Source organism: Hypanus sabinus, chromosome X2 (genome assembly GCF_030144855.1).
Source record: "Hypanus sabinus isolate sHypSab1 chromosome X2, sHypSab1.hap1, whole genome shotgun sequence".
Lineage (NCBI taxonomy): Eukaryota > Metazoa > Chordata > Chondrichthyes > Myliobatiformes > Dasyatidae > Hypanus > Hypanus sabinus.
Window position 1 is genome coordinate 2466537 of NC_082739.1, and position 13859 is coordinate 2480395.

The window sequence follows — 13859 nt, forward strand, 5'->3', positions numbered from 1 at the left end:
CCATATCTTTCCATGTCTGGCCTATCCAAGTGCCACGTAAATGTAATGATTGTGTCTTGCTCTGCTACCTCCTTTGGCAACAAGCTCCAGACATCCATCCTGTAATATGGTTTTAATCAACAGTGGAACAGGTTCCAAGTGGTTTGCTCCTGGTGGTATTTTTGTTCACTCAGTAGCCTCTTTATTAATTACACCTATATACCTGCTTATTGATGCAAATATCTAAATCAGCTAATCATGTGACAGCAACACAATGCAGAAAGATATACAGACATGGTCAAGAGGTTCAGTTGTTGTTCAGACCAAACATCAGATTGGGGGAGAAATGTGATCTAAGTGACTTTGACTGTGGAATGATTGTTGGTGCCAGATGGGGTGATTTGAGTATCTCAGAAACTGCTGATCTCCTGGGATTTTCACACACAACCGTCCCTGGAGTTTACAGAGAATGGAGCGATAAACAAATATCATCCAGTGAGCAGCATTTCTATGGAAAAGAGTACAGACAAGATGTTTTGGGCCATGACCCTTCATCAGGACTGGAAAAAAAGATGAGCCTTTTCCATAGATGCTGCCTCCAGCATCTTGTGTATGTTGCCTAAATCAAATCACCATTCTCATTCCAACATGTTGGCCCATAGCCTCCTCTACTGCCACGCTGAGGCCATATTCAGTTTGGAAGAGCAACACCTCATATTCCACCTGGGTAACCTCCAACCTGACAGCCTGAACATCAATTTCTCTAATTTCTTCCTCCTCCCCCTTCTCTCCTTTTCTATTCCCCAATCTGGTGCCCCTTTCACCCCTTCTCTTCTCCTCACCTGCCTATCACCTCCCTCTGTCCCCCTTCTCCTTCCCTTTCTTCCATGGTCCACTCTCCTCTCCTATTAGATTCCTTCTTCTTCAGTCCTTTACCTTTTCCACTTATCATCTCCCAGCTCCTCACTTCACCATTCACAAGGCTTCACCTATCACCTTCCAGCTTGCACTCCTTTGCCCCTCCCCATCTTCTTATTCTGGCTTCTTCCCCCTTCCTTTCCAGTACTGAAGAAGGGTCTCAGCCTAAACTGTTGACTGTTTATTCATTTCCATAGATCCAGCCTGACCTGCTGAGTTCCTCCAGTGTTTTGTGTGTGTAGCTACAGGGTAAGTGAATGTTCTTATTTATTGTATTAAATGAGCCCTTCACACTAACTCCAACATTCGATCAAAGTCCACTTGAAGTACACAGTCCCTGAAAGTTCAAAAATTCCTTCGTAAAAACGTAAAAATACACAAATCAGTACAGTTTGCTGTTCTTCCCCTTATCGGATGGAATAGATAAGGGCAGGTTAATAAATCCCAGAAGTTGGGTAATCAGATATCAGAAAGTAGGAGAACTAAACTCAAGCAGGTAAGAACTATTTTAGAAACCTTTTTCATAATTCAACACCAGTTCAACAGAAATAGGATTCTTTTGAGGTCAAATTTTCTTTCTCAAAAGGAGTCAAGAGATAAAATTCTTCTTGGCTTTGTGATTGGTTTATTAACTAAATGTTTATTAATTACCGTGACATACTGACTGGGAAACTGGTGGTAACTGATTTTAACTGTCTCCAATATTTTCAGGAAGGTCTAAGAAGTCCCCAAGATTTGATCCTAGGTTCTCAGTGATCCATTATGTTATTGATGCTCTGGTAAGAGCGTCCAAAAGCATTGAAAACAGGCCCCTCAGCCCAACTTGACCAGGTCAAACAAGTTGCCTAACTGAACTAGTCTCATTCACCTGCATTTTGTTCCTATCCCCCTAAACCTTTCCTATCACCTACTTGTCCAAATGTCTTTTGAATGTTGTAATTATACCCGCCTCTACCAGTTCCTCTGGCAACTCATTCCATATACAAACCAGACTCTGTGTGAAACGTTGTCCCTCAGGACCCTTTTAAATCTTTCTCCTCTTACTTTAAACCTGTGCTCTCTAGTTTTGGATTCTCCTACCCTGGAACACCTTCTCTACAACCTCATGCTTTTATAAACCCCTGTAAGATCACCTCTCAGTCTCCTAAACACCAGGGATAAAAGTTCCAAACTATCCAGTCTGTCATTCTAACTCAAATCCTTCAGAACAAAGTTATGATATACCATGTGCATGGAGGACTAAGGTACATTGTTCTATCATGTTCGGTGCAGACAAAGTTGCTGCTTGTCCTTATAGATTGCCTTAAGGCATCCGGTTTGTCCTACAGAATGTACGTACATTGTACAATAGAAATTCTAACCTGTTTGTCAAAGTTTATTTTAATTACTTAGTTTATGCATTTTCCCTGTAGGTTTTAGTTATGTTGAAAAAAATGCTAGAATAACATGTTCCTATCCCCCTAAAATCATAAGATGATAAAACCATAAGATATAGGAGCAAAATTAGGCCATTTGGCCCATCAAGTCTGCTCTTCCATTTTATCTTGGCTGATCCAATTTCCCTGTCAGCCCCAATCTCCTGCCTTCTCCCCATATCCCTTCATGCCCCGACTAATCAAGAATCAATCAACCTCTGCCTTAAATGTACATAAAGACTTGCCTCCACAGCTGCCAGTGGCAAAGAATTCCACAGATTCACCACCCTCTGGCTAAAGAAATGTCTCTTCATCTCTGTTCTGAAAGGATACCCCTCTATTCTGAGGCTGTGTCCTCTGGTCTTAGACTCTCCCACTATAGGAAACATCTTCTCCACATCCACTCTATCCTTTCACCATTCGATAGGTTTCAATGAATTCATCCCTTATTCTTCTGAATTCTGGTGAATACAGGCCCAGAGCCATCAAATGCTATTCAATTGTGGAATCATTAGATAGTTTGTTATGTGCAGTGTCCTATGACATGGGTGATCATGGTCTTTACACGACCATGATAATTCTTAACAAATTTTTCTACTGAAGTGGTTTGCTATTGTCTTCTTCTGGGCAGTGTCTTTATCAATACTTTTCAGAAATGGTCTGCTTGGCATCAGTGGCTGCATAACCAGGACTTCTGATATGCACCAGATATTCATATAACCATTCATCGCCTGCTCCCAATGGCTTCACTTGACCCCGATCAGTGGTCTAAGCAGGTGCTACACCATGCCCAAGGGTGACCTCTCAGCTAGCGCAGGGAAGGACAGCCTTACACCTCCTTTGGTGAAGACGTTGCTCTACCCCGCTACCCTAATATTAGATACGTCTTATATTTGTAAAAGTATTTCTACATCTTTAAAATGGAAAATGCACTGGTGCAATCAGACTGAATCTATGGTGTACTCACAGTGAAAGTGAGTACAAGCTGAGGAGGTGAATACAACCAATGAAGCTGGACAGCTGTACAACCTGGTGAGGCAGGTCAGATATGTTTTAATGCAGGTCAGGTAGCTTCTATGGCGGGGAATAAGCAGTTGATGTTTCAGGCTGAGACCATTCATCATGATGGGTATATCTGGGTTGAAGACAATGTACAACAAAAAAATAAAATGCTGGAAGAGCTCAGCAGATCGGGGAGTGTCTGTGGATAAAATGTGCATCTGGAGGTTTCAAGTCAAGACCCTACATGAAACTTGAGAAGAAAGAGGAAAGATTACCAGTATACCATAGTAAGTATACTGCTCTTTACTGGCAATATTTCTTCTTCCCTCTCTTTTAGGTACTTTCCCCTAAAGGACAAATTCAGAAATGCAATGGAATTCTCTATTTGTCTGGATTAGTGAAATTCCAACAATACTCATGAAACTCAGTGCCATTCGCTGGTGCAAGAGCTTGCTTGATAGCCCACCCCACCCCACCATACATCACCCCTCCCACCCTCCACTTTTGCTACATTGTGGCTGCAGTGTGTAACATCTACAAAACACACTGCAGTTCCTCACCCTAGCTGTTCTTACAATGTCCCAAGCCCACTATCTCCACCATCAAGAGGGACAAGGACATATAAAATGCTGGAGAAACTCAGCAGGTCAGATGTTTCGGGCCGAGACCTTTCATCTGGACTAGAAAAGAAGGGGGAGGATGCAAAGGTAAAAAACGGGGGGGGGGGGGGGAGGACAAGAAAAAGATGATAGATGAATCCAGGTTGGTAGGGAGTGGGAATGAAATAAGAAGCTGAGAAGTGATAGGTCGTAAAGGCAAAGGGCTGGAGAAGAAGGAATCTGGTAGGAGAGGATAGTCATTTGGGTATTTTTAAAATGGAGGTTGATAGGTTCCTGACTAGTAAGGGAATCAAAGGTTACGGGCAGAAGGCAGGAGAATGGGGTTGAGAGGGATGATAAATCAGCCATGATGGAATGGCAGAGTAGATTCAATGGGCTGAATTGCCTAATTCTGCTCCTATATCTTATGGTTTTCTATTGTTTTACCTTCATTATCCTTTATCATCTCTGGGTCCTAAAGCCGGAACCCTACCCAAGACCCACAGGGAGCATCATTATCAGAAGAAGAGCTGTTGTTTAAAAAGACATTCTCCACCACATTCTCAAGATGAGGTAGAGATGATACTCATATCTGAAATAAGGGAAGAGAAGTAGGTACAGATAAGATGTCGGGGGTATGTTTTTTATGCAGAGAGTGGTGAGTGTGTGGAATGGGCTGCCAACAATGGTGGTGGAGGCGGATACGATAGGGTCTTTTAAGAGACTCCTGGATGGATACATGCAGCTTAGAAAAATAGAGGGATATGGGTAACCCTAGGTAGTTCTAAGGTAACGACAAGCTTGGCACAGCTTTGTGGGCCAAAGGGCCTGTATTGTGCTGTAGGTTTTCTATGTTTCTAAGTAGATTTAAATAATAATTAACTTGAAATTCACATTGAAATGGCTTATGGTTACATTTGGCAAAGAAGATTAGTTATTTAATGGAATGGAAGGAAAAAGAAATGCTGTGTTTTTTATTTTCAATAAAATTGTGGGAATTACAACAAGGCAGACTTTGTTGTAGCTTTATGTGTCACATTTACCTTGAAACATTGAAACATACAATGAAATGTGTCTTTTGTGTCAATAATGAACACATTCCAAGGAGGTGCTGGGCACAGCCTGCAAATGTTGCCATGATTATAGCACCAACATAGCATGCCCACGACTTAGCAGCCTAAACTGTACATGTTTGCAATGTGGAAGGAGACTGGACTATGTGCTCACTGGAGATGATCTGTTTTGACTGGGTGAAATAATACCTTGGTTTTAAAATCCTCACCCTTCTTTTCTAAATTCACTAAGGTTTCATTTCCCCATTCTTGCCACCTCTGAAATATTCATGCTTCTGTAGTCCGGACACTTGATCATCCCTGAATTGGATTGTTCCACCATTAACAGCTGACCTTCAGCTCCCATGTTGCTAAGTCCTGGAATTCCTTCCCTCCTGGATGCAGCACGGTAGCGCAGCAGTTAGCATAATCACTCTACGACCATGGATCTGGGTTTGACTCCTGCTGCTGTCTGAGAGCAGTTTGTATGTTCTTTCCTGTGACCACATGGGCTTCTTCCTAATGCGCTGGCTACCTCCCACATTCCTAAGATGAGGGATAGTAAGTTGTGGGGATGCTACATTGCTGTCGGAAACATGGCGACACTTGCAGGCTGCCACAGCACAGTTCTCGGACTCTGTTGGCCGTTGATGCAAAATGACGCATTTCACTATATGTTTTGATGTACATGTGATAAATAAAGCAAACATTTTCTTTTCTCTTTTTACTCTTTTCTTCTTTTAAGTTAATCTTTGCCCAAACTTTTAGTCATCTGATTTAACATCTTGTCAAACAGAACTTGATAAAGCTCCTGTGAAGTCATTAAATAAACATGTTGTTTATGTGGTTGTTGTTGATGATTGATTTTATATCAGTAAACACTGAGTTAATGATCAATAACTCAAGGATTTACATAACGTTATATCTGTCCATGCTTTGACCATCATATGATTAAAAACTACTGATAAGTTTGCTTCATTACAGATTTGATCACTTCCCTGTTAACACAATGAAGATATTCATCATTACTTTGATGCTGCTTGTCTTAAAAGGTATGTGACAACAATATATTTAATGACAGTTTTAATTCACCTACTTGGGGTCTGAAGGTGTGGAATCCAGAGCTTACACTATATTTTCACAATGTCTAAAATATTATTCAGATTTGGTGCTCCAGTTCTCAAAGGGTTGATGTGCTATCTTCTACCTTCCATGAGTTTGACCTCATCAAAATCTCTGTCATTCTTTCCACAGAAGAACTCACGTTCTCAACATTTATTATTTACTTCTTTTTCTTAATTTCCTCTTTTATAATTGCACAATTTGTTGTCTTTTGCACATTTGTTTGCTTGTCTTTTAATGTGTGTTGTTTTTCATTGACTCTATGGACATGAACAGACAGTTGACATCTCAGGCTGAGACCCTTCTTCAGGACTGGAAAGGAAGGGGAAGACACCAGAATAGAAAGGTGGGAGGAAGGGAAGGAGGACAGACACCTACTTATCACCTCAGTTCAATGACATTTTTTAGTTCTGTAGCTCTCTAGAAATCACTATTGCTGCCTACAGAAAGTGGTGGATACAGCCCAGTCCATCACAGGCAAAACCCATCCTCATCAATGAGCATATTTACAAGAAGCAGCATCCCTAAGGATCCCTAACGTCCAGACTACACTCCCTTCTCACTACATTGGACAGGGGGTACAGAAGCCTTAGATCATGCATCACTGGGTTCAGGAACAGTTATTACCCTACAACCATCAAGCTTCTGAACTATTGTGGATAACTTCACTCATCACTACTCTGAACAGATTCTACAACTTACAGACTCACTTTCAAGGACTCTTTACAACTCATGTTCTTAGTATTATTTGCACAATTTCTCTTCTTTTGCACATTGACTATTTGTTAGTCTTTATTAATTCATAAATTAAATCGTTTTTCTTTATTTTCATGTAAATGCCTGCAAGAAATGAATCTCAAGGCAATATATGGCAACATACTGTATGCATACTTTGGTAATAAATTGTATTTTAAACTTTGAATTTGAATTTTGAGAAACAGCCTTCATTGAATCTATCCCCTTGAGCATCTTCCTCTGCCTTAGCCCCACCATTGGCATCTGTGCTTTCAGCCTCTGAATTCACTCCCTCTCTTTACCGTGCTCTCCTCCTCCAGTCTTTTTCAATGCCGTAAGTGTTGCCATTACTGGGAACTGGGACAGGTTCCAACTAGTATTTTTAACACCAAGAGACAAACAAAGGAATTTGAGAGAAAATGAATGGTTAAAGAGAATGTGTGAAAGGTTTATTCAGAGCAAAAGAAAGAAAGAGAGAGAGGTAAAGAGATGTACATTTATTTAGTATCTTTGAAAATCTCCCACAAGGTTTAAAGCTTTTTTTTTAGGAAATGTGCTTATTATTGTAATGCCAGAAATGTGGATAAACATCACCACGCATTTTCTCTATCTTGCTGACTAGGATTTGAGACACATGGTCTTCCTGTTGAGTCGGACGCAGCAGGGGTAGAACATTCACCTGAACCGGTCAGACCATTAATGTATGCATTTATTTCTCCTATTGCAAATGAAGTGGATTTTGCATGGCAAGGATTGAGTATATCATCTTCCAACATCATTCTTCAACGCTGGTTTCATTGTCTTTGCTGTTAAAACAATGAGGTTTTCACCTCTTAGTATTCATCTAAAATACAGATAGTTCCTGATCTGCAGAGCCAGTGTAGTTTGTTTAGGTGCTCCTAGTGTGGTCTTCTCTACATTGGTGAGAACCAACATAGATCAGGGGAACCACTTTGTCGAGAACCTTCACTCCATCTGCAAAAAGCAGGATCTCCCAATGGCCAACCATTTTAATTCCAATCACCATTATTATTCCGACATGTCAGTCCATCTCCTCCTCTACTGCCAAGATGAGGCCACTTTTAGGTTGGAGGAGCAACACCTCATGTTTTGCCTGGGCAGCCTCAATCTGATGGAATGAACATTGATTTCTCTAACTTTCAGTAATTATCCACCCTGCCCCTTCTCTCTTCTTCCATTCCCAATTCTGGTCCTCCCCCCAATCCCTTCTCTTATTCTCACCTGCCTATCACCTCCCCCTGGTACCCCTCCTCCTTTCTTTTCTTCACTGGTTCACTTTCCTCCCCTATCAGATTCCTCCTTCATTAGCCCTTTACCTCTTCCACCTATCACCTCCCAGCTTTTCACTTCAACATGCCCACCTCACCCACCTTTCCCACTCACCTGGTGTTACCTATCACCTGCCAGATTGTACTCCTTCCCCTCCCCCCACCCTCTTATTCTGGCTTCTGCCCTCTTCCTTTCCAGTCATGATGAAGGGTTTCGGCCCAAGATGCCAATTGTTTATTCCCCTTCATTGATGCTGCCTGACTTACTGAGTTCCTCCAGCATTTTGTTTGTGTTACTCCAACTTGTCAGTTTCTGCAGAATCTTATATGTTTACATTATTGTTGAGAATTTAATGTAATGAGAGATGTAAGGAGAGAATTTCCATTATCAATTTTTTTTTGCGCAGAAATTTGTCTGTGCAGTTCCCAAATTAAAAAAAAGCCCAGTACAGACAAAAATTATGTTAATTTGCACAAAATGCTGGAGGAACTCAGCAAGTTGAGCACCTTCTCAATGCACAAAAGGCAGGATGTTTCCATTTCAATTCGACTTTCCATTCACATTCGAACTTATCGGTCCATGGCCTCCTCCTTTGCCATGACAAGATCACTGTCAGGTTGGAGGAGCAACATGTCATATTCCATCTAGGAGGTAGGCTCCAAACTGATGGCAAGAACATTGATTTCCGATCATTTCTCCTCCTCCCTCCCTCTCTCTTTTTCCATTCTCTATTCTGGTTCCCCACTCAAGATTTCCAGCATCTGCTGAATCTCTTGTGTTCATCTTAGTTCAGCTGTCATGAGTTTTGCACACATTTCTAAGGGAGTTAACACCAATTGTAAACAGAGTAAATTTTACGAAGTAAGAATTGCACACACCAAATACTATTTCTTCAGCATCCAGCTCATCCTAATTACATGCACATTGGCATAATACTCAGGCGTTCTCATAGAGTCAGAGTCCTAGAAAAGTACAGCACAGAAATAAGCCTTTTGGCCCATCTAGTCTGTGCCAAACAATTTAAACTGCCCACTCCCATCAACCTGCACCAGGATCTTAGCCTCTACCATCTATCTACCTATCCAAACTTCTCTTAAATGTTGAAATCGAGCTCGCATGCACCACTTGTGCTGGCAGCTCGTTCCACACTGTCACCATCCTCTGAGTGAAGAAGTTTCCCCTCATCTTCCCTATAAACTTTTCATTTTTCACCCGTAATCCATGACCCCTGGTTGTAGTCCCACCCAACCTCAGTAGAAAAAGCCTGCTTGTATTTACCCTATCTATACCTTTCATAATTTTGTATACCTCAATCAAATCTCCCCTCAATCTTCTACATTCTAAGGAATAAAGTCCTAACCTATTCAATCTTTCTTTATAACTCAGTTCCTCCAGAGACATCCTTCTAAATTTTCTCTGTACTCTTTCAATCTTATTTACATCTTTCCTGCAGGTAGGTGACCAAAAATGCACACAATGTTCCAAATTAGGCCTCACCAATACAAATTCAACATAACATCCCATCTCCTGTATTCAGTGCAGTGATTTATGAAGGCCAGTGTGCCCAAAGCTTTCTTTATGACCCTATCAACCTGTGATGCCACTTGTAATGAATTATGGACTTGTATTCCCAAATCCCTTTGTCTACCACAAACCTCAGTGCCCTACCATTCACTGTACAAGACCTATCCTGGTTGGTTCTACCAAAGTGCAACACCTTCGCACTTGTCTGCATTAAATTCCATTTCATTTTTCCAGCTGATGCAGATCCCTCTGAAAGCCATGATAGTCTTCCTCACTGTCCACTACACCCCCATCTTGGTGTCATCCGCAAATTTGCTGATCCAGTTAACCACATTATCATTCAGATCATTGATATAGATGACAAACAACAAAGGACCCAGCACCTATCCCTGCGGTACACCACCAGTCACACAGGCAGGCCTCCAGTCAGAGAGGCGAGCCCTCTACTACCACTCTCTGGCTTCTCCCACAAAGCCAGTGTCAAATCCAATTTACTACCTCATCCTGAATGCTGAGTGACTGAACCTTCTTGACCAACTTCCCATGCTGGACCTTGTCAAATGCCTTGCTAAAGTCCATGTAGACAACATTTACTGCCTTGCTTTCATCCACTTTCCTGGTAACTTCCACAGAAAAGATTGGTTAGAGATGACCTACCAGACATGAAGCCATGTTAACTATCCTTAATCAGTCCATGTATATCCAAATACTTATGTATCTCTTTCCTTAGAATACCTTCCAATAACTTTCTCACTACTGATGTCAGGCTCACCAGCCTAGAATTTACTGGTTTATTTTTAGAGCTTTTCTTGAACAGTGGAACAACTTTACTGATCGTCCAATCCTCTGGTACCTCACTTGTCATTAAGGCTGATTTAAAAGTCTTTGCTAGGGCCCCAGAAGTTACTGCACTTGCCTCCCACAGAGCCTGAAGGAAAATGTTGTCAGGCCTTGGGGTTTTATCCACCCTGATTTGCCTCAGTACAGCAAACACCTCCTCCTCTGTAATCTGTACAGGGTCCATGAAGCTGATGCCGATTTGCTTCATTGCTATTGACCCTGTATCCATCTCCTGAGTGAATACACATGCAAAGAATATGTTTAAGATCTCCCCATCTCTTTTGGCTCCACACATAGATTACCATTCTGGTTTTCCAGAGGACCAATTTTGTCCCTAACAATCCTTTTGCTCTTAACATAACTGTAGAATCCCTTTGGGTTCTCCTTCACCTTGTCTGCCTGTGCAACTTCATGCCTTCGTTTAGCCTTCCTGATTTCTTTCTTAAGTGTCTCTTGCATTTCTATATACTCTATAAACACCTCATTTGTTCCTACCTGCCTATACCTGCTATACACCTCCTTTCTTTTCTTAGCCAGGGCCTCAACATTTCTTGAAGACCAAGGTCTGTTATCTTTACCTTTTATTTTGACAGGCATGTACAAACTTGTACTCTCAAAATTTTACTTTTGAAGGCCTCCCACTTACCAAGGACACCTTTGCCAGAAAACAGCCTGTCCCAATCCACACTTGCCAGGTCATTTCTGTTAACATCAAAAACTGGCCTTTCTCCAGTTTAGAATCTCAACCCCTGGACCAGACCTATTTTTTTGCATATTTACTTTGAAACTAATGGCATTGTGATCACTAGATGCAAAGTGTTCCCCTACACAAACTTCTATCACCTGCACTGTCCAGTTCCCTAATAGCAGATCAAGTATTGCACATTGTCTCATTGGGACTTCTACGTACTGATGAAGGAAACTTTCCTGAACACATTTTCAAACTCTATCCCATCTAGTCTTTTTTCTCTATGGGAGTCCCAGTCAACAGGAGGAAAGTTAAAATCACCTGCTATCACAACTTTATGCTTCCTGTAACAGTCTGTGATATCTTTACAATTTTGTTCCATTAAGTCCCTCAGACTGTTGGGTGGTCTGTAATACAGCCCCATTAACGTGGTCATATCTTTCTTATTTCTCAATTCCACCCATAATACCTCACTAGTTGAGTTCTCCAATCTGTCCTAACTGAGCACTGCAGTGACATTTTCCTTGACTAGTAACGCCACCCCTCCCCCTTTAATCCCTCCCACTCTGTCACGTCTAAAACAACAGAACCCTGGGATATTGAGCTGCCGGTCCTGTCCCTCCTCTAACCAAGTCTCACTAACGGCTCCAGTGTCAAAATTCCAGGTGTTGATCCATGCCCTGAGCTCATCCACGACACTTCTTGCATTGAAATATAGACAGCTCAGGACACTAGTCGAACCATGCTCAACCTTTTGTTCGTAACTTTGTCTGAGGTCTTACCAGCATGTCTCTATAACCTCTCCACTAACTGTTCTGGCACTCTGGTTCCCATTCCCCTGCAACTCCAGTTTAAAATCCACTATGCAGCATTAACAAACCTTCCTGCTTTGATGTTAGTCCCCCTCTAGTTGAGGTCTAGTGAGTATAGGCCCAAAGTTGTCAAATGCTCCTCACATGTTAACCCCTTCTTTCCCAGAATCATCCTTGTCAACCTCCTCTGGACTCGCTCCAATAATAACACATAATTTCTGAGATATGGGGGCCAAAACTGTTGACAATACTCCAAGAGTTGCCTGGCTAGTCCCTTATAAAGTTTCAGCATTATCTCCTTGTTTTTATATTCTGTAACCCTTGAAATAAATGCCCTCTCTACCACAGACTCAACATGCAAATTAACTTTCTGGGAGTCTTGCACAAGGACTCCTAAGTTCCTCTGCACCTCTGATGTTTGAACCTTCTCCCCATTTAAATAATAGTCCACACTATTGTTCCATTTACCAAAATGCGTTATCATACATTTCCCAACACTGTATTCCATCTGCCGCTTTCTTGCCCATTCTTCCAATTTGTCTAAGTCCTGTTGCAATTACATTGCTTCCTCAGCACTACCTACCCCTCCACCTATCTTCATATCACCTGCAAACTTTGCCACAAAACCATCAATTCCATTATCTAAATCACTGACAAACAGTGTGAAAAGTAGCAGTCCTAATACTGACCCCTGAGGAACACCACTTGTCACTGGCAGCCAATCAGAAAAGACCCCTTTTATTCCCACTCACTGCCTCCTGCCGTCAGCCATTCCTCTATACATGCCAGTGTCTTTCCTGTAACACCACAGGATTTTATCTTGTTAAGCAGCTTCATGTGTGGCACCTTATCAAATGCCTTCTGAAAATCCAAGTAAATGACATCCACTGCCTCTCCTTTGTCCACCCTGCTTGTTACTTCCTTGAAGAACGCTAACAGGTTTGTCAGGCAAGATTTACCTTTACAGAAACCATGCTGACTTTGACTTATTTTATCATTAGTCTCCAAGTATCCTGAAACCTCATCCTTAATAATGGACTCCAACACTTTCCCAACCACTGAGGTTAGGTTAACTGGCATATAATTTTCCTTCTTTTTCCTTCCTCCCTTCTTAAAGAGTGGAGTGACATTTCCAATCTTCCAGTCCTACAGGACCATGCCAGAATCAAGTGAGTCTTGAAAGATCATCACCAATGCATCCGTTATCTCTTCAGCAACCTCTCTCAGGACTCTGGGATGTAGTCCATCTGGTCCAGGTGACTTATCCACCCAAAGACCTTTGAGTTTGCCTAACACTTTTTCTTTTGTAATAGCAATGGCAGTCACTCCTGCTCCCTGACACTCACAGACCTCTGGCACACGGGTAGTGTCTTCCACAGTGAAGACTGATGCAAAGTACCCATTAAGTTCATTTACCATTTCTTTGTCCCCCATTACTACCTCACCAGCATCATATTCCAGTGGTCCAATATCAACTCTCACCTCCATTTTATTCTTTATATAACTGAAAAAACTTTTAGTAGACCTGACTGCTATGATTTTCTTCTGTTACATCATTCCCCCCCAGCCCAACAGTATCCAAAGTGGTATACCTGTTGTTGAAAGGGTTGGCCACAGGTGTACTTTGCACTGGGTCCTTAACTCTTCCTGACTATCACCCAGTTTCCTGTGTCCTGCACCTCGGGTGTAACTACCTCTCCATAGGTTCTATCTGTCATCTCTTCAGCCTCCTGAATGATCTGGAGTTCCGACTCCTTAATGTTGAGTGTTAGGAGCTGCAGCTGGATGCAGTTGTCAGGGACATTGAAAGTCTCCCTGTTTTCCCACATCTCGCAAGAGGAGCATTCTGTGACTCTGCCTGGCATTTCTACTGTTCTAGCTGA